Raw genomic sequence first — 27,354 nt, 5'->3', positions numbered from 1 at the left:
GAGTCTGGCTTGCACTTTTCCTGTGGGACTCACCTGGTTCACAAGGCTTGAAGAACTAACCAGGCAGCTAAAAGAATATCCTGAAATGACTGAGCCCACACTTGGGATGAGAACTAGATGCAGCTTGACCCGTAGGGAATATCTGCATGATTACGTGTCCAATAAATAAACACTCAGCAGTAAGGTTTGGACACCACATCCAAACTCGCTGCTCTTAGGAGGCGGTGAGACTGAGGAGGCGCCAAGGTCACTGTTGGCTTCCCTTGCTGCTCAGCCCTCAGGAACCTGAATCCTGGCTCCTTTTTCCATCCCCCTCATCTCCCACCACATGTGGATTTTGAGCCAGCCAGCACGGTTGCCATGGTCTCTATAAATATAAACAGCAGGCAGGGGAGCTTTGGGGATGGTGATTGCATAGAGATTCAGAGATTCAGGGAGAGAGGCACACCTGGAAGGTATGGAAGACGGGGTACCCTCTCCCCATACCTTGTCCTGTGCATTTCTTCCCTCTGGCCCCCCCTGAGTTTTATCCTTTTATAATAACTCGGTGACCACTGACACAGCTACAAAACGCCAGCTATAGTTCAGCAGCGGGAACAGCCCTGATGTCGTCTTGAAAGTGACAGAATCAACATCCAGGAGTAAAGAGGAAGCGATATGACCTTCAGCCTCAAGCAGAAAGTGCAAAACATCTAGAACCTGACAACTTCATCCAATGCAAGTGGGGTTTTTTTTTGTTTTTTTGTTTTGTTTTATTTTGTTTTGTTTACCAGCTGGATCTCAACGGAGCCAACAGGCAGCAGATGACCTCCTGATTCTTATTCCAGTTGCAAATGTTTCTCAGTACATCATTAGTTCTTCTAATAGTCATGGTTTTTTAAAGCCAAATTTAAAAAACAGAAACAGAACAAACAAAACAAAACCATCAGGCACGGTAGCTCTTGATCAGCAATGGCTCCCCTGGACCATCCTTTTCAACTGCATTCTCAAGAGATTTTACTTCTTTCTTTCACAACGTCTCTCTCTTTCCTTCGGTCTTCCTTTCAGCCAACAAATAGGGCTTTGATTTTGCACCGATGGTCTTCTAGGCACTGAGGACACATCTGCGAACAGTCACAGACTCCTACCCTCATGGAAATGCTATTCCATCTGGGGAGGCTGGGCATAAACAAAATAACAGGCAAAACCTAGACATGTTATGTGATGAGCAGCTCTGCGAACAGCTTCTATTTTCCTGGCAGGGCAGCTGTGAAAAGAGATACCTTCACTGACCATTGAGTGACAATGCATGTGGACAGAGTGATCGCTGTAAGCAGGCATTGCGTCCAGTGACTTAGGCGTGTTATCTCATCTAAATCGCCTAAAAGCCCTTGTGGTAGGTCCTATTTCAATTCCCCAGTTTCTAAATCAGGAAACTGGCAAAGAGGGAGGTTCTATGACTTCCCAAGATGGCCCCACTGCTAAGAAAGGGGGTCAGGATTTGACTCTGAAACTGCAGGACTCTGATGTCTTTGTTTGTATGCCCCTCGACTCTCCTCTGACCCTCCTCTACACTCACTCTGCAGCCCCTGGGCCGCACTGCACCACAGTGAGGAGCGTGTGTGTAGGCCATGAACATGTGGGTGATGAGAGGAGTTCGGTGGGTATGAAATGACCACTATCCCCCTCTTGTGCAGAAGGCCTCACCTGCCCTGCACACCGCAGCCTGGTGCTGGCGGTGGCTGCCTGGTGGTGGCTTTCAGCCCCTACCCTGTGCGTGGCTTGGGCCCTGGCCTGCACCAGCCTGAGATGCCGCACCAGCCACAGATGTCCCCTGTGGTTCCACTGCCCAGCACCTCACAAAATAGCACCCAAGTGAGACCCTCTCTCTGTGGGGACAGACTGAATGTGTCTGGGGCAAGGCTCAAGGTGGTCTCAGATTCTAGAGAAGCCGCCACCGCCGCGGCCCCTGTTGTACTGTTTTCCCAAAGTGCAGTGTGCAGTATGGGGGAGGGTACTCTCCATGTCCCTTCCCTGCCCGTAGTGACAGGAAGCTGAACCTGAGAAGAAACAGAGCACATGTATGTACATGTGTGTGTATTCGCAAAATGTCTGATCAGAGCTCCATACATGAGGCTGAAACAAAGACGCTTCGTCCTCCCTGCCTGTAGTGGGTCAAATCTGCAAAGGGGAGTGCTTTCCAGTCCTTCCAGCAATAAGCTGTGTAACCTCTCCGGGACTCAATGCCTTTGCCTGAAAAAGGGGAGAGCTCTTTTCCTGCCTGTCCCCCCACCCCGGTTTATAGCGAGGATCACAGCAATAGTGTACTGAGTGTGCTTTGTAATCCGTGGAGTGGCATGCACATCCTGCAACTCTGCAGTGACTGCCACGTGGAGTCCCACCAGCAGGAATCCCAGGAGGCTTGTTTAGACACAGGACAATCAGGGGTGAAAATGCCCTTTCACTGAAAGGACGTGTGTATTGAAAATCCTCCACTCTGTTCCTAAAATATTATGTAAGACCTGTCCCAGGGCGCCTGGGGGGCTCAGTCAGTTAAGCGTCCGACTACAGCTCAGGTCATGATCTTACGGTTCATGGGTTTGAGCCCCGCGCCAAGCTCTGTGCTGACAGCTCTGATAGCTCTGAGCCTGGAGCCTGCTTCAGATTCTGTCTCCCTTCTCTCTGCTCCTCTCCAGCTCACTCTCTAGCTCTTTCTCTCTCAAAAATAAATAAACATTAAAAAAAAAAAAGACATTCAAAAGACCTATCCTACTCTTTCCTCCACTCCCACCAACAGCTGAGAAGTTCAGAGAAGGCAGATAGATGTCTTCAGGCTTGAGGCACAGGAGGCCCTTCCACAGGGTGGGGGCTCACACCATGCTATGTGTTTAAACAGGGCCTGGCAGCACATGTCTCCCCAGCGGGGAAACAGCCTCAGCACCAATCCCCTCCCCAAGCTAAGTGGGCACACGGCAGATGGGCCATGGGCTCCCCAGACTGACAGCTGTGACCCTAAAACCAACAAGGGCTTTCCCCACCACGGGCTCAACTGACTCCTCTTTCTAGAAGGAAGGAAGTGATCCAGGATTCCAGTTGCCTGGAAAAAGAGAACCCTCCTTTATTTATTGGGCCCCCTCCTGCTCACCATATTTTACCTGGTTGAACCCACCCATCCACTCTGTGAAGTATTAGCTGCATTTTCTATCCAAGGAAGCCTGAGCCTGAGAGAGGAGGAGGCCCGAATCTCAGCTTCTCAGCTCCAATAGGAACCCGGAAGCGCTGGGCCTCAAATCATGGGCTCTGACAGGGCTCATTATTAACCAGGCAGTAAATACCTCCATTTACCTGTGGGCCCGGAACGGCGGGGGATATGAACTTTGCAGGAGGCCCTCATGGGGTGAGGGGAGGGCAAGCCAACTCCCCAGCTGAAGCCCATAGAGGACTAAATGGTCCTCCAGAGACCTAAACTCCGAACCCAGAGCCAAGTATTGGGGGGGTGGGGGCGTGAGGGGGGGTGTGATAGTGGCAAGTGAGGGACAGGGGCCAGCGACCAGGGCCTGGGGCTCCGCCTCTTGGCAGCGCTGACCTGCGCTCACCAAGCCCACTGGCCCGGGTGAGCGGTTATTTCCACTGGTGGCAGCCTGGGTTCTGGGGTTCCGGCCAACATTCGCAACCCTTCCCCTCCTTTTCCTTTCTGTAAAAGGGAAAACCACTCAGGGCCGCCAGAGCCAGCTGCTTGCTCCCGGGGACACCGCCCACCGCTTGGCTGGACTGGAGGGTGAGGCGTCCTGGGACCCCTTTTCTCTCTAGATCTGGCCATTCTGGGGCCCTTCGCCTCCTACAGCAGCTGGAATCCACTTTCTTGTAGCCCCTCTTCCTCACAGGGGCTCCCCCTTCCCAGTCCCAACTCGTGTCCTTTGTCTCTTAAAGCAGACCAACACCTTCAGCGGGGTGGGGGCGGCGGGACACGGACTCTCCCCAGACAGAGCCCCTGGTGCCCATGGTAACATGAGTGACTTTATCTAAGATACTCTGAAGTACGTCTGAGGGCCAAGTCTGAAGGACCCTCTTCCTCGCTCTCCAGGCTCACCGTTCCTATTTGAAATCCAGTGTCCTGGGGCCTGTGTGCTCCCTCCTCAGGAAGGCTTCTCACAACCTTAGAGCGCCCCGTGCAGACTACACATGTTTGCAAGTCTCTCGTTTTCTTAAGTGATTTTCTAGGACTTTCCCTGGAGGCCGTAATCTACATACGCTCTTCTAGGCAAACAGGAGGGGAGATGGACTCACCACCCTCAGAAAGGAAGAAGCATGAAAGTATGATAGCTTTGCTACTGAAGGGCTCTTGTGAGGGGGGGCGGCACTGATCATAGCCCTGTGGGGCTGTTAGCAGCGGGGTCAGGCCCAAGCTGGGCTGTGCCCTTCCGAACCTTCCTGGCAGCTGGACAGATGACTTGAAGCCCCCCGCACCCATCCAGAGGACGCAGTTTTCCCTTGTGGTGAAGAGGCACTAACTTTTGTTCCCAGGCCTCTCTGAGGGTTAAGGAGTGTGAGAGAAAGGCCAGAGAAGCCCGCTCTGGGCATGTCTATGCTTTGGAGGAGAATGTTCTAGGCTTTGAGACAGTTCCCCCAGAGGGAATCCCCTTCGGCCTGCAGGTTTGTGGAAGTCCTCAACATACCCTAGTGTCACATTAAGCTTTTTTTTTTTTTTTTTTTTTTTTACATTAAGCTTTTTAACACTGGGCCACATGTGATTCTGGGTTGGCATGACTTTAGCCTCAAGACCTATGCTTATTTTCCATGTTATAAAGTTATATAAGAACAGGAGAATTCCACATAGTCATTTGAAAGAACAGAACTTTTTTTTTTGGACCCAGAGACAATATGAGCCAGGCTAGGGGGTCTGGCCAAACACACGCAGTCTCTCTCTAAGGGGGAGTGTGCTGGACAAGGAGTCAAAGGTATCTGAGCTCAGTCCGGCTCTGATATGTGACTCTGGGCAAGTTAATTAACCTCTCTGCACTTCTGTTTCCTCTGTCAAAGTGGAAGGATAACCCCCCATCTCACTGTGTTGCTGTGAAAATTAAATAAGAAAAGCAATATAAACTCCCTCACATAATACCTGGCACATAGCCAGGGCTTAATCAAGGAAAATTCCCTTTCTCTTTTAAAATCTGGGATGCCAGGCACACCTGGGTGGCTCAGTCGATTAAGCGTCGACTCTTGATTTTGGCTCAGGTCATGCATGATCTCATGGTTTGTGAGTTCCAGCCTTGCATCAGGCTCTGCACTGACAGCACAAAACCTGTTCAGGATTCTCTCTCTCTCTCCTTCTCTTCTCCTCCACCCCCCTCCCTGGCAGTCTCTCTCTCTCTCTCTCAAAATAAATAAATAAACTTAAAAAAAAAAAATCTGAGATGCCTGAGAAGGAGCCTAGCATTAGGAATCTCTCCGCATTTACTGGTGGAGTTGTTGGAGAGATCAGAACTGTTTGGGCTTACAAGGGAAATGGGGTCTAGGAGAATGTCATTTTGCTACCAGGAATCAGGGGTTAGTGAGAAGTTCTTTAGCAGAAACAAGGTTACCTTTTTCATCTGAATCCTAGTGATGGGTCACTGTGAGTGTGATTCCACAGAAGTGAAAATATTTCCTATATAAAGCAAAACCATCTCCTTGACTTAGGGCTATAGGCTGTGGATAGCTCGGTGACACCCTCTGGGTCCATAGGGCCCATCCTATATCCTGGTTCCATCTCCTTCCCCAGCTCTGGTCCTTGGGAAGTAAGTACAAGTTTCCTAAGTGCATGAAAATAGCTGCCCAAGATCACTAGTGTGTTTCCCCAAATTCTCTTGATCTGTGATAAAACAGAAACAATTGAGGTAAACTGACGTTAGCCTCGGTCATTAAGAATTGAGTTCCTGTCTAGGGGCGCCTGGGTGGCTTAGTCGGTTAAGCGTCCGACTTTCGCTTAGGTCATGATCTCGCGGTTCGCAGGTTCGGGCCCCACATAGGGCTCTGTGCTGACTGCCAGCTCAGAGCCTGGAGCCTGTTTCAGCCTGTGACTCCCTCTCTCTCTGACCCTCCCCTGCTCACGCTGTCTCTCTCTCTCTCTCCTAGAAATGAATAAAACATTTTAAAAAAATAAAAAAAAGAATTGAGTTCCTGTCTAGTGCTCCTTGGACCCTAAGGCTACTACCTCAGGCAGAGACCCACAGCAAATTCAAGGCCTTGTCAGGAAGGATTTCCTTTAATAACACCATTCATAAATAGGAAACACAGGTGTCCCTGGAACTGTCAAATGAGAACAGACACAAAAAGACTTGAACAAGAACGTTTTTTGTAGCTTTGTTCTGAATAACCCACATGCCTACCAAAAGGAGAACGGAAAATAAACTGCGGTATGTTTCTAAAATGGAATATTACACAGCTATAAAAACAGCAAATTTCTGAAACATCTAATAACATGAACGTCACAGTTGTGTTGACACAAAGAAGCTATATGCAAGAAAGAAAATACTATAGGATTCTACTTACATGAGGTTCCAGAATCATCAAAACTAATCTAAGATAATAGAAATCAGAAGAGTGGTGGAGTGCATGGGTAGCTCAGTTGGTTAAGGGTCCGACTTCAGCTCAGGTCATGAACTCGTGGTTCGTGGGTTCGAGCCCCGCATCGGTCTCTGTGCTGACAGCTGGTTCAGAGCCTGGAGCCTGTTTCAGATTCTGTGTCTCCCTCTCTCTCTGACCCTTCACTGCTCATGCTATGTCTCTCTCTCAGAAATATATAAACCATTAAAAATTAAAAAAAAAAAGAAGAAGAAGAAGAAAAAGAAGAAGAGGCCAGAGAGCCAGCTCAATCTTAAAAAAAAAAAAAAAAAAGAAGAAGAAGAAGAAATCAGAAGAGTGGTGATCTTGGGGTGGATGGGTGACCATGGACTTGGGGCACAGAGAACTTTCTGAGGAGGTGGGATGTTCTGCATCTTGGTTTGAGTGGTGGCTGCAGAAGTGTCTAAGTAGCTAATGATTCATAGAGATGTGCACTCAAGAACTCATTTTACTGCATGTAAACAAAAGTTTAACATTTTTGTTGTGTCAATAACAGTATTGAAAAGGAAAAGAGAAATTGGAGAAGGTGTGAAAAGGCCAAGCTAAATGGGGACTGTCCAACCCGGTGGCTGGCCTGAGTCCTCAGAAAGCTCTATGACCTGCTTCTCCTTCGGGTCTTCCCTGCCAAGCCACATTCTGACCCTGGGCACCAGCAACAAACCACTTGCTGCTGGATTTATGGCAAGCAGGGTTTCCGGGGTTTCCCCACAATTTTGCAGATAATATTAAGCTAAAACTTTGCCACCATGAAATTCCTGAAGGGTAGCCCTTACTCCCTGCACCTTGCAACTGGTCAATCATCAAGTCCTGTCAATTCAACATCCTTAAGCGCTTTAACACTCATCCATTTCTCTCCACTCCTAATGTCCTAAACCCAGACTAACACCCTCCTCCTCGATTACACCCCAATCTCCTTCCTGGTCTTCTAGCCTCCAGTGGTCTCGCTCTCATTGAGAGAACTCCTCACACTGAAAAAGGGATCATTGCCCTAAAATGTAAACACAAAATACTTCAAAGGATATTGATAGTTTCCAGATGAAGACGATGGTCATAGGATAGTCAAGGAAGATCACCAGTAATGAGGTGATATTTGAGCAGAGGCTTGAAGGAAGAAATTCCTTGCCATCCCACACCTCAAGTGTATGTGACAGTCATTCTGATCTGGCAATTCCTAGAACAGACTGTGCTCACTTGGGCCTCAGGGCCTTTGCTTCTTCTACCTGCAATGTCAAGACCTGGGCCTGGGATTCGGCTCTACTTAGAGGCTAATAAATTAGCCACCCACAATTTCCTGGGTGTTGGTAGAAGACATGAGACTCCAGGGCCAGGGTTACTCCTAGAAAAACTAGTGGCCAGAGTTTCAGCATTTTCCCCCTGACTTTCTCACCCCAGATGACCCATGATCATTAATAAGACAGATGAGGTCTAAATAAGCAAAGTACACTGCTGTGGAAGAAACGGAGAGGAGAGCATAAAAAGTAACATGAGAAGAGTGCAGAACAGAGTGCTTGGAATTGATTGCAACATTCCCAGTACATGGGTATTGGTAGAGGCCTTGGTATTAGCTGATAGACGCCCTGCACTGAGCCACTGCTGCCCTTGAGAACCTGCTCAGGGCCTGGTGGGGAGAAAGATCCACTGATAGACTGCAAGGTGGTGCCATTAGGCTCGGTGGAGATGTGCACATGGGATTATGGAATCCCGCACATTAGATAGGGGCAGGCCACTGAGGCTAAATCTTGACAGCGGGGCAGGAATTCCTTAGAACGTACATAAAGGCCTTGGAAATGGCCTGGAGGAGATGGACAGGTGCATTTCAGAAGCAGGAGCCCCTTAAGTTTCATCTTTACACAAAATGGTGTGTGTGCTTTGGTGGGGGTGGGGATGTGGCATTTCCTACAGATGTGCCCACCCCAGCTGCTCAGATGAGGTGACATTCCTTTTGGGTACTGCCTAGCAAGGAATGGGAAGGCTCTTAGCAAGGAGAGGGCTGTGGGGCTGCGGGGCGGTGGGCACATGCTTTCTGGAGGAATCAAGGGGGTTGGCTGTGGAGCAAATCTTCAGCACCTCTGCCCCAGCGAGAATGCACTCTGGTTTTACTGGTGAGAACACACCCTGAATTCCACCAGGCCTGCTCATCAGCCGGGTTGGCAGGATTTCAGAACTGATGCTGCCAACAGATTTTCTCCCACACCCTCAAGGCAATTCGGGACCCCCTCCACCCCCCGCTCCCACCCAGGGTCAGCATGGCTGTTTTTGGTTCATAGAGAGTCAGAATAGAGCCCCGTTCATCTCAACTTTACCATACAGCACCTGAACTGCCCTGGTGCTGGGCTGTCTTTGGAGGGCAGACAGCCCTGCAGAGGTGCAGGTGACAGGAGCTGCAGATCAAGCCAGCAAAGGCTTAGAGCCCAGAGACCCCTGCCAGAGCCTCTACCTCCTTAACCCTTAAGAAATGGAGGCCTGGGGACCGCAGGAGCCTGACCAGGGTATGTAACTACTCAGTACTGAGCTCTCTCCTGCCCCCAACCCCATGCTCTGCCTCCTCTTTCCAGGTCTCCTGAGGTCCCTGACCCCCTGCAGGGACTGTCAGAGTGCCTGCCTTTCACGCTGAAGGGCCCTGTGAACTTGTCTCCTCCTAGCTACACTTGGAGCTCCCTGAGTGGGGAATGACACCTTCCTCATCTGGCACACAGTGGGAGCTCCATGAGGGCCTGATGAATGAGCATTTAGCTGCCTGGATGCCACAAGATGAGGCACAAATGGCTAGCCTTGTCATTGGGTCACTACTTCTTTTTTTTTTTTTAAGTGTATTTATTTATTTTGAGAGAGTGAAAGAAAGAGAGACAGAGAGAATGGGCCTGGGAGGAGCAGAGAGAGAGGGAGAGAGACAGAATCCCAAGAAGGTTCCTCACGGTCAGCGAGGAACCCAATGTGGGGCTCCAACTCAGAAACCCATGAGATCATGACCTGAGCAGAAATCAAGTGTCCGGTGCTGAAATGACTGAGCCACCCAGGCACCTCTGGGTCATTGCTTCTTAAACACAGATGATGGGAGGCTTAGCTGGACCCAACATCAGAAAACAAAAAAAAGGTGTAATTAAAAACCAACATTACAGGTTTAAAAACTCCATCTTCCCCCTTTCTGAATCTTTGAGTAGACTTGAGATCAAGCCATTTCATCCTTCCCACCCCAATATGATAGGAAAAGATAGGACAAACAAAATAGGCAGAGACGGAAAGGTTAGGACCTGAGGTGCTTCTGGGAAGGTCTGACTACAGCAAACCCCTCGGGCATAAGGTCCTTCTTAAGAATGTAACAGACACTGGGATCCTGGGTGGCTCAGTTGGTTAAGAGTCCCACTGTGGCTCTGGTCATGATGTCCCAGTTCGTGGGTTTGAGCTTCGTGCCAGGCTTTGTGCTGCCAGCTCAGAGCTTGGAGCCTGCTTCAGATTCTGTGTCTCCCCTTCTCTCTGCCCCTCCCCCACTGGTGCTCTGTGTCTTTCTCAAAAATAAATAAATGTTAAAAAATATATTAAAAATATATTTTAAAAAAGAGAATGTCATAGGCACCACCTACTCCCCTCAGGTATCCCTCATTGAATTTGACAATCAAAATACCAAGCTAAACCATAACTTATGTTACCTGTGGGACAGTACGACCAGTCTGACTCCTCATACAATGGAGTGGGGCCAATTAGGAATGGACAACCCGGGGGTGCCTGGGGCTATTATTTACAAATAATTATTACTGATAAATATGTATTATATTATATTATTATTGATTATATTATTTATAAATATATTATTTATATTTATGTATTTATATAAATAATATAAATATAAAAATGTATATGAATATATAAAGGAATGGATAATCCAGCACCTAGAGTTATCTAGCCAGTAAAGGTAGAACCTGAGAACGAATGAGGAAGGAAGGGGGTACAGACCAGACCTTATAAAACAAGGACCTCTTGTCTAGAGTCTTGAGCAATGGTTCTCGAATGTTCCCTCTTGGTAAAGAGAGCTTTCCTACTATTTATTCTTCCTTTCTGATCTTATACTCTAAGAAACTTTTGCCTGCTGTTCATTTTGTGTCCACCTCTCCATTCGTGAAGCGCCGAGACAACGAACCCTGGGTATTGAGGTAAAAAAGTCCTGCAACAGCACCATATCCTCCAGGCCCGGTGTCTGTCCTGCCAGACACGCAGTGGCCCAGCCTGAGGAGCAGGATCTGGGGGAGCTGGGATGAGCAGGTGACTTATTCACTCTTTCTTTCAGGGCCTGTCAGTCAGAGCCTCTCTCTCTGTCTCTCTCAGGTCTCTGCCAGGGTGGGGGTGGGGGATCCACTTAGCCTTCAACAGGCAGGAGTAAGAAGCTCAGAGCCCAGGTGGGGAACAGGAGGCAGGGAAACCCACCCTTGCCTCGTCTCCTGTGGAAGGTGAACTTGCCTTGAGCAGTTCTCCAAGGAGTTAGGAGCCCCCTGCCTTTCCACCCTGGACAGCTTTCCAGGGGAAGGAGAGGAAGGTGAAGAGAAGAGGGAGAGGTCAAGCCCCTTCCATGTGGCCAATACTATCTCTTGTTCACGCCTCAACCCTTTGCTGTGAACTGACACTTTCCTCACTGCTGTGTTAAGTTCTAGAGGAAACAGGAAACATGGTTTAGCAGACATCCCAAGACCCAGCAGTAGCCCTGAGCTGTAGGGCTCCTGCAAAAGGCCTAGAATGAAGTTTTGCATAATGAATGAGTGCCAGATTCCACCTGAGAATTCCTGACCCAGAGACTCTCTGTGGTTGGCAGTCACTGGTACCTTGTAGGCATATATACGTTCTTCTGACTCCTTAGGAAATGACCTTTGCGGGCATTAAAAAAGCCAAAGTGCTTCAAGTTCTCTTTCTGAGCCTCTTAGCATGAGAAACTAAATACCAAGCCCAGGAACGAGTGCAGGTTTCATTTCACCCACGAAAGGTGGGTCCTGCCATGCTCACCCACCTGGACGACATGAAGGGTCCGTTTAGTAGGCGGAAAGGGTCCCCTCTGAGCAGCTCGAGAACTGCCGGCAGGCATGGTGTTCATGTTCAAGCACAAAGGTAAACGGAGCATAGCAGTGGGTTAAAGGGATTGTTTCTCTTCCTGCTGATGACAGACATGAGCTTTGGCCCGGGGCCCAAACTTCTTATCCTTGAAAAACACATTTTACAGATTGCTGGCAAAAACAGCCAACCCAGATTAAGCTGCCAGACCTAACTGTTTTTCGATCTTCCTCCTACTCCTCTTGAAAAAATAAGAGATCAAGATTTTCTAGGATGCTTCTTCCCTCCTCTTTCCCAAAAGACAATGAGGGGCACTAAAAGAAGGCCTTGGGCTCCCGCCACAGAGCGGGTGGGGGCCCGGGAAAGCCCCAGAAAGCCCCGTGGAAAACTTGAGGCCAGTTCAATAACAAGGAAGGTATTTGCATTTAAGAAGGATTCTTCAGTTTCTAATAGGATTCCTTCAAATGGCAGATTCCCGAGGATGTTTAAGGATTTATTTACTGATCATTAACTTGTCAGAGGAGCTAGCTGAAGGGCAGAGAGATTTTGAACCGACATTTTCGACATTTTCGGGAGTACCATCCTCAAAGGGTGATCAAGCAGAAAGAAAGATAGTTTTTGAAATGATAATGTGAAGTAATGGGGACAAGTATTTGTTTCTTACCATCTTACCGCCTACAGTGTAAAGCAAAGCCCAGACGTGTTGCTCTACGTAAGACTATATAATTAATATATTTCCTATATAATTAATATTTCAGTGATAGGCAATCCTCGGTTGTTGCCACAACATTTTTCTAGAAGCCACCACATAAATTGGATCATCACAAAACAGGTTTCTGAGAAGTGGATTATATATATATATATATATATATATATATATATATTTTTTTTTTTTATCATGGGACGGAGGTTATAAACTTGGAGTTACATTCCTGATTAGGGACCTGACCTCACATTAGATATGATTTGATCACTTCTGTCCAAAATGCAAAAACAGGGATGCCTGGGGGACTCAGCCGGTTAAGCATCCAACTTTGGGTCAGGTCATGGTCTCCCGGTTTGTGAGTCCAAGCCCCGCATTGGGCACTCTGCTGTCAGTGCAGAGCCAGCTTTGGATCCTATGTCTCCCTCTGTTAAAAAAGAAAATAACATAAAAAAGAAAGAAATAAAAAGAAATGCAAAAACAAATTCACTTTGAACTCCATGGTCATTATCCACAGTAAAATCATGCTCCTATGAAGTGGGTATAAGGGACTGTGTTCATCCCACAGGGCTCCTTTTACTCCTCCTTGACCTGATGTGTCTGGCTTGACTGCTGACTGTTGACTGTTGTCATCAGCCCAACTGTGAGGTAGGGAAGGCAGGTGTTAGTCCCTGAGTTCAACAGATGGAGAAATAGGTTTCTAAACACAAAGCTGGTTAGAACCATAGCAGAGACAGAGGGACAGATGGTGTCAGTTTCCTTTCTCTTCCTAAGTCCATTCACTTTGAACCGTAGCATAGTGTTCCCGAGAGATGATGGACATCATGGTTTTGCTTCTCTGGCATCTTGGGTGGGGTGGTGCTGCTTCAAATGCACATATATTCTAGCCCCTCCCCCAAACTCCTTTCTTGGTTGCTACTTCTGACTTTTATTAAGTGAGCTCTATTCCCAGTGTGGGGCCCGAACTCATGACGCTGAAATCAAGAGTTGCATGCTCTACCGACTAAGGCAGCCAGGTGTCCCTAGTTGCTACTTTTTTTTTTTTAAGTTTATTTTTATTTATTTTGAGAGAGAGAGAGAGAAAGACAGAGTCCCAAGCCAGGATCTGTGCTGCCAGTGCAGAGCCTGATGCAGGGCTCGAACTCACAAACTATAAGATCATGACCTGGGCCGAAGTCAAGAATCTGATGCTTAACCGATTGAGCCACCCAGGCACCTGGACCTGGTTGCTGCTTCAACATCAAAATGCCTTTTGTGTTTTTACAGGAAAACTGAGGGCTGTATAAAGTTTTAAAGAAAATGTTAATAATGAATCACAAAGAAAAGTGCAAGAGCACAGTACAACACAAATGTGACCTAAAATTCTGACATTTGAAATAAACATTTACTTTGCAATACTCCTATTTGTTTTTTCTAGAATTTAAATGAGACGTTTGGAACCAAATTTTTAAAAATAAACTGCAAACTGTCCCCAGGGAGCCCTAGCTGACACCTTTTTTGTTTCTTTCCTCAAGTTCCCAGCCAAGGTTTTCAAAATCATTCCCCTGACCTTAGAGCTGCCGGAAGTGCAGCTTGACAGTTTGTTGACAAGAGCAGCAACACTTCACACTTCATTGGAAAGCCATAAAAGCATGTTCCAGGTCATTAACTGAGACTTTCAAGAGGAGCCGCTTGCAGCATTTGGGTAGTGGGATTAAGGAAAATTCCTTTTACAGCTTTCATAGGCTTAAAAAAATATGGTTTAAAAAATGAATTTCAAATGCACAGAACTCAATTAAAACTCTTGATTCACGGCACACTCTCTTTGTTGGGGCACGCATGGCCCTATTGTACTTTACGTTATTTTTCTTTGCAAATCAGTGTCTGCTGAAACGAACGCCCAGCCAAGAACTAGAATATACCCAATATTTTCTCTTTACCCGCTACCTTCGCCCTCCGTGTCCTGCAGTAGGCCACTCCTCTCGTAAATTCGGTGTTTGTCATTCCTTTGCCTTTTGAAAATGAAATTTACCAGACATGCTTGTACACCTAAATAAATACATAATTGGCTGCTCAGTTAATATAATTAGGACCACACCGTATTTAGTCTTCTGTAGCCAGCTTTTATGCAACATTGATTCTGAGACATCCATGTGGTTAGTAAAACTGTAGTTCATTAATTTTCACATCTGTGTTATAGTCCGTTGTGTGACTCTACCAAATTTTATTTATCTTTCCTCCTGCCAATAGATATTCGGGTTGCTTCTATTACTTTTTCTGTTTTTAAAAAAAAAATTACTTATTTTAAGAGAGAGAAAGGATGAGAGAGAGCAAGCGCGCGCATGTGTGCATGTGTAAGCAAGAGTGGCGGAGGGGCAGAGAAATAGGGAGAGACATAATCCCAAGCACTGGCAGAGCAGAGCCCGACTCCGGGCTTAAACCCACTAAGCATGAGATCATGACCTGGGCCAAAACCAAGAATCAGATGCTCAATCCACTGAGCCGCTCAGGTGCCCCCTCTATTACTTTTTCTCATGCAAACATTTTGGCTATGAGCGTTTCCCTATCTATTTTATAGATCACACAGGTGCCTAGTTTTTTGGAGGGGAAACAAATACCTAGATGTGGAATTACTGGGTCTTTTTTAAAAAAGATTTTATTTTTAAGCAATCTCCTATACCCAACGAGTGGCTCAAACCCACAACCCTGATATCAAGGTTTGCACACTCTATCTACTGAGCCAGCAAGGCAACCCTGGAATTGCTTGGGTCTTAAAGTCTGAACAACTTCAGATGACAAATTATTTTTCAAAGTGATTATATTAATTTACATCTCTACCAGCAGTGTGATCACATTGATTCACACTCCCTTCAAACTTGATGTTGCCAGAATTTGTTGCTTTTATTAATAGTTGTACAATGATATCTCTGTGTGGTTTTGATTTACATTTTTCCAATAAGGAGGTTGAGCTGGTGCTTCATATATTAATTAGCTGTATCTATTTCCTCTTCTGTGAAAGACCTGTTTGAATCTTTGGCACAGTTTCCTATTAGGTTACTTTTCTGTTTATTTGTTGGTAGGAATCTTTATATATTTCGCATGCTAATTCTTTGTGTTGTCATGACTTCTCCCACTTGTGAGTTTGTTTCTTTACAGTATGTTCATGACATATTTTGATGACGCATTTTAATGTCTCTGAATTTGTTAATAACACCTTTTTTGATTAGTGTATTTTTGTATATTGTTTAGAAAACTCTTCCCAATCTTAAGATCAGAAAGATTTTCACTTAACATTTTCTTCTAAAGGCTAAAGTTTGTTTTTGACATTTAAGCTTTTACTGCTTCTTCGTTTGATTTTTGTATATGATGTGAAATAAATTCAGATTTCATTTTTTCAGCCACATTGGTTATTCAGTGTTTCTTTTTCCCACTTTCTAACTTCCAACATGTCTTAAAAATTCAAACATGCACGGGTCTGATGCTGGGCTCTCTATTCTACCCATTGGTTAGTTTGTTCTACACCATTACCACACTGACTTCATTACTATAACTTTATAATAAATCATTATGTCTGCCAGGATAATCCCCTTCATTATTTTTCTTTTTTTCTTCTTCAAATTTTAGTTGGTTAACACAGTGCAGTATTGGTTTCAGAAGGAGAATTCAGTGATCCATCAGTTACATACAACACCCAGTGCTCATCCCAACTAGTGCCTTCCTTAGTACCCATCACCATCTAGGCCATCTCCACCCACCTCCCTCTGTCAACCCATAGTTTGTTCTTTGTCGTTAAGAGTCCCTTGTTTGGGTTTGTTTCCCTCTCTTCTCTTTTTCCCTCTGCCCCTATTCATCTGTTTTGTTTCTTAAATTCCACATATAAGTGAAATCACATGGTAGTCTTCTTTCTCTGACTTATTTCACTTAGCATAATATCTTCTAGCTCCATCCATGCCATTGCAAATGGCAAGATTTCCTTCTTTTTGATGGCTGAGTAATATTCCATTGTATATATGCCACATCTCCTTTATTGATTCATCAGTTGATGGACATTTGGGCTATCTTCATAGTTTGGCTACTGTTGATAATGCTGCCTTTTTTTTTTTTTTAAGTTTATTTTTGAGAGAGAGATAAAGTGCAAGTGCAGGGGAAGGACAGAGAGAGAGGAAGACACAGAATCCGAAGCAGGCTCCAGGCTCTATCTGTCAGCACAGAACCCAATGCAGGGCTCGAATTCATGGACGGTGAGATCATGACTGAGCCCAAGTTGGATGCTTAACTGACTAAGCCACCCAGGTGCCCCAGTAATGCTGCTTTTAAATATTGGGGTGCATGTACCCCCTTCGAATCTGTATTTATTTATCCTTTGGGTAAATACCTAATAGTGTAATTGCTGGATTGTAGGCCAGTTCTATTTTTAGTTTTTTGAGGAACCTCTTACTCTTCGACAGAGTGGTTGTACCAGTTTATGTTCCCACCAACAGGGCAAGATGGTTCCCCTTTCTCAGCATCCTCGCCAACACCTCTTGTATCTTGTGTTGTTAATTTTAGCCATTCTGACAAATGTGGAGTGGTATCTCATTGTGGGTTTTTTGGTATTTCTCTAATGATGTGTGATGCTGAGCATGTCTTCATGTCTGTTAGCCATCTGTATGTCTTCTTTTGAAAAGGGTCTATTTATGTCTTCTGCTCATTTCTTCACTGGGTTATTTGTTTTTTGGGTGTTGAGTTTGATAAGTTCTTTATAGATTTTGGATACTAACCCTTTATCAGATATGTCATTTGTAAATATCTTCTCCCATTCTGTAGGCTGCCTTTTGGTTTTGTTGATTCTTTCCTTCACTATGCAGAAGTTTTCTATCTTGATGAAGTCCAAATAGTTCATGTTTGCTTTTATTTTCCTTGCCTTTGGTGATGTGTCTAGTAAGAAGTTGCTCTGGCAGAGGTCAAAGAGGTTGCTGTCTGTGTTCTTATCTAGGATTTTGATGGTTTCTGGTCTTACATACAGATCTTTCCAATAGTTACATGTCCATTTCTGGGTTTCTATTCTGTTCCATTGATCTGTGTGTCTGTTTTTGTGCCATTACCATACTGTTTTGATGACAACAGTTTTGTAACATAGCTTGAAATCCAGAATTGTGATGCCTCCAGTTTTGTTTTTCTTTTCCAGGATTGCTTTGCCTATTCAGAGTCTTTTGTGGTTCCATACAAATTTTAGGATTGTTCTAGTTCTGTGAAAAATGTTGGTGGTATATTTGTAGGGATTGCACTATATGTATAGTTGATTGCTTGGGTCATATAGGCATTTTAATAATGCTTGGGTTTTTAAAATTCTTTTCAAAGTTTTTATTTATTTACATATTTATTTATTTTTATTTTTGAGAGAGTGTGATTGGGCAGGGGAGGGGCAGAGAGAGAGGGTGAGGCAGAATCTTAAGCAGGTTCCTCGTGAACTTGATGAGAGGCTTGAACTTATGAACTGAGATCATGACCTGAGCCAAAATCCAGAGTAGGATGCTTAGTGGACTGAGTCTCCCAGGCACCCCTGTTGGGAGTTTTTTGATTGCTGATTTAATTTCTTTAGTGGTTATAGGTCTGTTCATATTTCCTTTTTCTTTCTATTTCAGTTTTGGTACTTGGAGAGTTTCTAGGAATTTGTCCATTTCTTCCAGATTGCCCAGTTTGTGGCATATAATTTTTCATAATATTCTCTTATAATTTTATTTTTGTGATGCTGGTTGTGATATCTCTGGTTTCATCTGTGATTTTTTCTATTTGGGTCCTTTCTCTTTCCTTTTTGATAAGTCTGGCTAGAGGTTTACCAATATTGTTAATTCTTTCAAAGAATCAGCTCTTAGTTTCACTGATCTGTTCTACTGGTTTTTTGTTTGTTTCTATAGTGTTTATTTTTGCTCTAATCTGAATTATTTCCCTTCTTTTGCTGGCTCTAGGTTTTATTTGTTATTTTTCTAGCTCCTTTAGGAGACAAAGCTCCTTTGGGACCTTTCTTGCTTCATGAGATAGGACTGAATTGTAATAAACTTTCCTCTTATGACTGCCTTTGCTGTAACCCAAAAGGTTTGGATTCTTGTGTTTTCACTTTCATTTGCTTCCATTTATTTTTTAATTTCTTCTTTAATTTCCTGGTTAACTCCATTCATTCTTTAGTAGGATGTTATTTAACCTCCATGTTTTTGAGGACTGTCCAAATTTTTTCTTGTGGTTCACTTCAAGCTTCATAGCATTGTGATCCAAAAATATGCATGGTGTGATCTCAATGTTTTTGTACTTGTTGAGTGCTGATTTGTGACCCAGTATGTGATCTATTCTGAAAAATGTTCCATAGGCACTACAAAAGAATGTGTATTCTGCTTTAGGATTAAATGTTCTGAATGTATCTGTTAAGTCCATCTGGTCCAGTGGGTCATTCAAAGCCATTGTTTCCTTGTTGATTTTCTGCTTTGACGATCTGTCCATTGTTCTAAGTGGGGTGCTAAAGTCCCCTACTATTATTGTATTATTATCAAAGATTTTCTTTATGTTTGTTATTAATTTATTTATATATCTGGGTGTTTAAAATTGAGGTCATAAATATTTAAAAATTATTAGATCTTCTTGATGGATAGACCCTTAATTATAATGCCCTTCTTTATCTCTTGTTACAGTCTTTGGTTTAAAATCTAGTTTGTCTGATACAAGTATGGCTACTCTGGCTTTCTTTTGATGTCCATTAGCATGAAAGATGGCTCTCCATCTGCTTATTTTCTATCTGCCTATGTCTTTGAGTCTAAAATGAATCTCTTGTAGGTAGCATAGAGATGGCTCTTGTGTTTTTAATCCATTTTGATACCCTATGTCTTTTGACAGGAGCATTTAGTCCATTTACATTCAGAGTGATTTGAAAGGCATAAATTTAGTGCCATTGCGTTGCCTGTAGAGTTAATGTTTCTGGTGATATTCTCTGGCCCTTTCTAGTCTTCGTTGCTTTTGGTCATTTTTTTTTTTTTTCTCCATACAGTCCCCCTTAAAATTTCTTACAGGTCTGGTTTTGTGGTCACCAACTCTTTTAGTTTTTATTTGTCTGGGATCCCTCCTTCTATTCTGAATGATGGTCTTGCTGGGCAGAGTATTCTTGGCTGCATGTTTTTCCCATTCACCACATTGAACATATCCTACTACTCCTTTCTGGACTGTCAAGTTTGTGTGGCCAGATCTGCTGTGAACCTGATCTCTCTTCCCATCTAGTGGGGACTTTTTCCCCTCACTTTGTTGCTTTCAGGATTCTTTCCTTTGTTTAAGAATTTGACCATGATATACCTTGGTGATGGCTGGCTTCTGTTGAATTTAGTGGGAGCTCTCTGTGCTTCTTGGATTTTGATGTCTGTGTCCTTCCCCAGATTAGGGAAGTTTTCACCTATAATTTGCTCACATAAATCTTATGCTCCCTTTTCTCTTTCTTCATCTTCTAGAACTCCTGTGGTATGAATATTAAGTTTTAATAAGTCACTGAGTTCCTTAAAACTGTCTTCATGATCCCTGACCTTTGTCTGCCTCTTCTTTTCAGCTTCATTATTTTCCATAATTTTATCTTCTATATCACTAATTCACTCCTGTGCCTCTTCCATCCTGGTTTTCATGGCCTCTGTTTGGGTTTGCATCTTGGTTGTAGCATTTTTAACTTTGGTATGACTAGATTTTAGTTCTCTTATTTCTGCAGAAAGGGATTCTCTGGTGTCTTCTACGCTTTTTTAAGCCCAGCTAGTATCCTTATAATTGTTCTTTAAATTCAGACATTTTACTCATATCTGCATTGATTAAATCCCAGGTTCTCATTTCTTCCTGTTCCTTCTTTTGAGGTGATTTCCTCCATTTTGTCATTTTGGAGGAAGAAAAAAAATTACAATGAAATAAAAATTTTTAAAAATCAAATAAAGGGAGCTGGGTTGTAGGTATGTTTTAGTCTGTTAAGAGAAGCTGCCGTGTTCTCTCCCTCAAATTATGCAGAGTGTTTTAATCTTCAGATCAATTTCCCAAGTGTTCAAAATGGCTTAATGTTGATCTAGCTGTGTTTGAGGGATGAGACAAGCCCAGGGTCTTCTTACTACTCTGCCATCTTAACTCCTCCTCTGTTCTTTTTTATTCAAAAATATCTTGTCTATCTTTGGCCTTTTGCTTCTCCATATATATTAGAATCAACTACTCATGTTCTATGAAAAACCTTGTTGCGATTTTTTTTTACTGTTAATTGATTTCCAGTACATGTGGAGGTCACTATGGAGAGAACTGACATATTTATGATAAAGTCTTCCTATCCATAAAGATGGGATATTTCTTCATTGAGATATTCTTTAATGTTTTTGCTAAAATTTCCTAATTTCCTATGTATATATTTTGCACTATGTTTGCTAATTTTCCCCTTAGAATTTTTATCATTTTATAGTATTGTAAATAAATAATATTGATATTTAAAAGTAATTAAAAAATTATGTCCAGTATATGAAATTGAAATTGAATTTGTTATATTTATCATATCAAACCCTTCTAATATGTCTAATAATTTACTTTTAGATTCTTTAGGGGATTTCTATCTAGACATTCATATCATCTATAAATAATGACAGTTTTATTTCTTCCTTCTCAATCCTTGTTTAATTTCTTTTTTGTGGTTTATTGTGTTACACAGGACCTCTATAAAGTGCTAAATAGAAGTAATGAGAGAAGGCACTTTGACTTCATTCCTAATTTTCAGAGGAAAATTTACAGTTTTCTCTTAGCATGATTTTTTATTGTGAGGGTTTTATTTAAGATTGGATGTTAATGATTCTGTCTTCATTCCATTGGCCAGAATTTAGTCATCAAGCTACACATGGTGCAAGAGAGGCTGGGAAATAGTTTTTTAGTTGGGTGGCAAAGAGCAAATGGAGTTCAGTTAATTCGAGATAGAAAGGAAGAATGGTTACTTAGTGTTTATACCACATCTTGGGGACCAAATGGACAGTTGGGCTAGTATCACTTGGATATCTTGCAAGACATAAAAGTGTCTTTCCATAGAAATTATAAAAACAAATAATAACACTTTAAAAAAAAGCTGCAAAGGATTTCTTTAACCCATGGGTCAACCTTCCTGATCACAGAGCTCCAATCTGGAGCAAACCCAAGACTCTCCTTTTGTCAGAGAGGGAAGAATAGAAAGCACCATCACTGTTCACTTATTTTATTTTATTTTTTTTAAGTTTTTATTTGTTTATTTTGAGAGAGAGAGATCCAGGGTGGGTAGAGAGAATTCCAAGCAGTCATTGAGCAATCAGTGTGGAGCCCAGTATGGGGCTCAAACCCACCAACTGTGAGATCATGACCTGAGCCGAAAACAAGAATCAGCTGCTTAACTGACTGAGCCACCCAGGTGCCCCTGTTCATTTGTTTTAAAATGCTCAAAGTGGGGGCGCCTGGGTGTCTCCGTTGGTTAAGCATCCGACTTCGACTCAGGTCATGATCTCACAGTTTGAGGGTTTGAGCCCCGTGTCAGGCTCTTTGCTGACAGAGCCTGGAGCCTGCTTCGAATTCTGTGTCTCCCTCTCTCTCTGACCCTCCCCTGCTCACGCTGTCTCTCAGAAATAAATAAAACATTAAAAAAAAAATTAACACTCAAAGTGGAGGCAACTGGTGATTCAGTGGCACATGCAACGATGATCTGAGGGTCATAAGTTCAAGCCACGATGGGCATGGAGCTTACTTAAAATTAAATAAATAATAAATATGTTCAAAGTGGAATTACTGGGAACAAAGGAAAATCTTCATGGTAAAATAAAATATGACGTTTTAACCGGTTTTAAATACCAGTGCCATTTGCTACCCTCCCACCCCTGCTTCCTTGTACTTTGAAGGTACAGCCCAGGAAGCTCAGACAATACACTTGGTAGGTGTTCCCAGATTAAGTTGAGGGAATCAAATGAGTTAATGCACAGGTACTGTATATTCAAAAAAGTATTTTTGCAGTCTTTGGTAGAGAAATGGCTTAAAGAGCTTGGGTTCTTTGCACATACTGGGTCTAGGTCATGACATTAAAAACAACAGGCATAGAAAAATAAGTAAGATTTCCAGTGCTAAGGGAGGGGAAGGGAGAAAGTTGGATGCTCCTGGGAGTCTCCAGGAGGCTGGAACCCCTGTTGATGCACCTGGTGAGGACACATTGGGTAATAGATGATTGAGCTTCACACAATTTTGAGGATCTGAGGACAGAGAGCACCTGTTTCTGCTTTCTGGGTGGGGCAGTGGGATAGAAACGCTGGTAAAGTGTGTGTGAGAAGAGGAGGCTTGGGATAATTTTCAGCCTCTCAGGTTTCAAAGCAGTACAGAAACATCTAGAAGAATATGATGGGAAAAGGAGTGGGAGCAGGCAGACAGACCTGAAGGGGTCTCCAGGGTGAGGCCGAGGAAGACCCAGCTCCCAGGACAAGTTGCTGGTTACAGGAACATCTCAGGGTATTTGGTATGGGGATGGGGGTGGCCTCATCCAAGACCAGATGGGGGACAGAGCCATCAGGGACAGATGGTGCCTTTCAGAGCTATGATAATATGTAAACTCTCCAGAATCTAAATGCCACCTTGGGAGAGAAGGAGGGGAAATATACAAATTGAATTAACTGAGTTTAACCTGAAGCAAATGAATTTACCAGAAATTTATCTAAGATTATATTAATAGAGCCTCAAAAATGGATATGATAAGCTATAGAAAATGAACATTCTGGCAGCAAATGAAAAAACAGCGAAGAAAGAGAAAGTCTTAGTAAATAACCAAATGGAAATTTTATTTTACTTAAGTCTTAAGTACTCTCTACAACCAACGCAGTGCTTGAACTCATAACTCCAAGATCAAGAGTCTCATGGTCTTCCAACTAAGCCAGCCAGGCGTCCCCCAAATGGAAATATTAGAACTTAAAAATACAATAATTGAACAATGGATGGACACAACTGCAGAATGAAAGACACAAAGGAAAGAATCAGTGAACTGGAAGACAGATATGATGCAACTACTAGAGAGAAAATAGTATAAAATGTGAAACAGGAACAGGTTTCTGAGACCTGCAGAACTATAACCAAAAAAATTTAACATTTATGTCCTTATAAATCAAGAAGAGAAGAAAAAGGGCAGAGCTAAAAAAGTAATGGAATAATGGCCCAAAACTCCCTAAATTTGGCAAAAGATATAAATCTACAGACTTAAGCAGCTGAGCAAATCCCAGACAAGTAAACTTGTTTTGCTTGATGTATGTTTGTTTTATTTTTAGTGTGTATGTCCTTATTTTACATGTGCTTCAGTTAACATATAGAAGATTTAAATAATAACATTTGAAAAAATGTTTATTCATTTATTTTGAGAGAGTGAGCAGATGAAAGGCAGAAAGAGAGGGAGGGAGAATCCCAAGCAGGCTCCACAGTGTCAGCTCAGAGCCTGACATGGGGCTCCGACTCACAAACGGTGAAATCATGATGTGAGCCAAAATCAAGAGTCAGGTGCTTAACCAACTGAGACACCCAGGTTCCCCTAAATAATAACATTAATACACTGATATATAAAGGAAATATAGAACACCACACTCAACAGGACAAACATTCTTTTAAGCACATGAAATAAAATTTTTGGCCATAAACTAGGTCAAAAAGCAAGCCAGGGGTGCCTGGGTGACTCAGTCAGTTAAGCGTCTGAATTCAGTTCAGTTCATGATCTCATGGTTCATGAGTTTGAGCTCGCTGCTGTCAGCATAGAGCCAGTTTCAGATCCTCTGTTCTCCTCTGTTCCCCTGCTCCTTCTCACTCTCTCAATAAATAAATAAACTTAACAAAAAAAGGGCGAGCAAAACAAATTTCAAAGGGAATTGATCACTGCAGAGACCACAATGCAATTACTTTATAAGTCAATAAAAAAGAATTAGAAAGCCCCATTTTTGGTGACACATTACCAAATAACCAAAAGATCAACAAAGAACTGTACAACAAAGAATTGTAATGTCAAATGTGGTTGCATTTAAAATGTTAAAAAATACTGCACATGGAAAACATGTGGGATAAAGCTCAAATAGTAGATAGTGGAAAATATAAAATCTCAAATTGTTTGTATTATGGAAAAAGGTGAAAAAATTAATGAGCTAAGTGCCCATTTCAAGCTAAGGGGAAAAAAAAACACAGCAAAACAAACCCAAAGAAAGTAGAAGGAAAGGACTAATGAAGATAAGAGCAGAAATTACAGAAAGAAAATGAACTAGCAAGGATCAATAAAGCCAAAACGGATCCATTAAAAACATGGATCAAATTCCATGCTAATAAAATCTGAAAACTCAGACGAAATGGAAAAATCCCACATTTTACAGATTCAAGAAAAATATAAAAACCTGAATAGTACCATAATAACACACAAGATTAAGACAGTAAATGACCCATTGTGTGTGTGGGGGGGGGGGGGGCATTTGTACATATTTTGTTTATAAACCTACTGTTAGCACAGCTTTTATTTGCAATTTCTGAAAATGAATCATCTCCCTTACTTCTCATAATGGGTCTGGAATGGGGCCTGAGATTCTGCATTTCTTCTGGCTCCAAAATGACCGTGAGGACTGCTAATCAGTGGGTGAATCTAATTAAGTAATTTCGTCTCTAAAAACGGGATCCTTAAAAGCAGGGCTCATTGGAAAGTGATCATCAAGGAAATGAGGCTTCAGCAGAAGCAATGATGAATTTATCATTTTGATCTCCAGGGATTATGATGATGAGTAATAGGATTGTGACAGGGAATCAAACTGTACCATTGATGAGGAGAACAAAGGCAAAAGAAATATAGATAAATTTAAATTTCCTTATAACCTGCAGCCCACCAACAAATACTTGAGACAAGCAGTGTAGAACATTCTTCCAGGAACTCCCAACTGCCTCAAAGTTAATGCTTTGCTAGGGGGGAAAACCACCTTAGCTTGATAATAGCTAGGCCTCCAGGCTCCTGAGAGTCTCTTTTACTTATGAAAATCCTTTTGGAAACTTCCTTTGTCTTTACCTCCCCCAACTCCAAAGTATATAACCAACTGCTCTTCACAATCCCAGGACAGCTCTTTCTGTCCAAGGGTCCTGTCCCTGTGCTTTAATAAAACCACCTTTTTTGCACCAAAAATATCTCAAGAATTCTTTCTTGGCCATTGGCTCTGAACCCCAACACTATAAACCACATCACCTTGGAATGGAAACATGAGATAGTTCATATCTATTAGTATAAGTAAATTTAGCAAGGGTATAGCATACAAGATTAATATAAAAAATAAGTTCCATTTCAATATAAAAATACGATTACAATGGCATAAAAATATTGACCACTTAGGGATAAATCTGACAAAACATGTACAGACTCTGTACACTGAAAAATACAAAACACTGCTGAGAGAAATTAAAGTCCTATACAAATCAAGAACTATACCATGTTCATGAGTTGGAAGACTCAATATTAAGATGTCAATTTTTTCTGAATTATCTATAGATTCAATATAATTCCAATCAAAATCCCAGTAGTTATTTTTGTAGAAATTCAGGAGTTGATTCTAACAGTCATATAGAAATGCAAGACCTCCAGCAGTCAAAACAACTTAGGAAAAAAAAATGTTACAGGACTAGCACTACCTGATTTCATGACTTATAAAAGTTACAGTAATTAAGAGTGTGTCAGTATTATCATCAAGATAGACAAATGGGTCAGTAGGGCACAATTGGCCCACATATATATGGACTTTTTTTTTTTTTTAAACAAAGGTACAGAAAACAATTTGATGGAGAAAAGACACAACTTTTCAACAAACGGTGCTGGAACCATTGGAAATCAAGATTTAAAAAAAGGAATTTGATCAATACCATGTACCACCACACATAAAAATCAACTTAAAATGGACTACAGTCCAAAATGTAAAACCTAAAACTATAAAACTTAGAGGAGAAAAATAATACAAAACACACAAAATTAAAAACTTGTGGGGTACCTGGCTGTCTCAGTTAGTAGAGCATGTGATGCCTGATCTCAGGGTTGTGAGTTTGAGACCCACCTTGAGTGTAGAGATTACTTAAAAAAATAAAATCTTAAAAAAAAAAATTAAAAACTTGTATTCTTTGAGAGAATGACATGAAAGGTCCAATAATGGACTTGTATCTAGATTACCTAAAGAAGTCTCAAAACTCAGTTAAGAAAAACACAGTAAGCTGGTAAAAGTCTTGAACTGATACTTCACTGAGGATACATTAAAGGTACATAAGCACATGAGAAGATGCTCAACACCATTAGCTATTACAGCAATGCAAATCAGATCCACAATGAGAGCATCCACAATGCTCATTGGAATAGCTAAAACTAAAAGACTGACTATACTAAGTGTTGATGAAGATGTGAAGTAACCAACTCTCATACATTGCTGGTGGGAATTTAGAATGGCACAACCACTGTGGTGTTTCTTAAAAAGTTAAATATAATCCCACCATATGATTCAGCTATCACATTCCTACTTATTTACCCCAAGCGAGGCACATGTCCATAAAAAGCCATTTATATGAATATTCATAGCAATTTTATTTGTATTAGCCTCAAACTGGAAAGAGCACAGTGGTTGTGCCATTCTAGACAACTGTGAGTAAAAACAGTGATGGTGCTCTGGGTGCTTATCCTATCAGACATCAGACAGCAATTCTTACTGTAAAGTTACATATAATTAAAGAAAGATAGGGCTAGATATGGTGCTGGTGCAGAGCATACAGAAAGAGTTACAATTAATTTGGAAACTTGAAAGATAAGAGATGACTAAAGGATGCACTCTTAAATGAAGGGTACTATGAAAATTGGGTATGGAGTACTGAAAAATATAAAAATTAGTTCCCTACCTCAAACCATATACAGAAATGCACTGCCAATGTCTTAAAGACCTAAAAGTGAAAAACAAAACTAACATGTTCGGAAAACAGGTGAATTATCTTTATGACCTTGGAACTAAAGACAGAAAAAGCATAAACCATGAAGAAATAAAGTTAAATTAAAATTA

This window comes from Hyaena hyaena, unplaced genomic scaffold (genome assembly GCF_003009895.1).
Source record: "Hyaena hyaena isolate Hyena2069 unplaced genomic scaffold, ASM300989v1 scaffold_347, whole genome shotgun sequence".
In the NCBI taxonomy this organism is placed as follows: domain Eukaryota; kingdom Metazoa; phylum Chordata; class Mammalia; order Carnivora; family Hyaenidae; genus Hyaena; species Hyaena hyaena.
The sequence above is the reverse complement of the archived record's forward strand: the minus strand, read 5'-3'. Positions refer to the sequence as shown.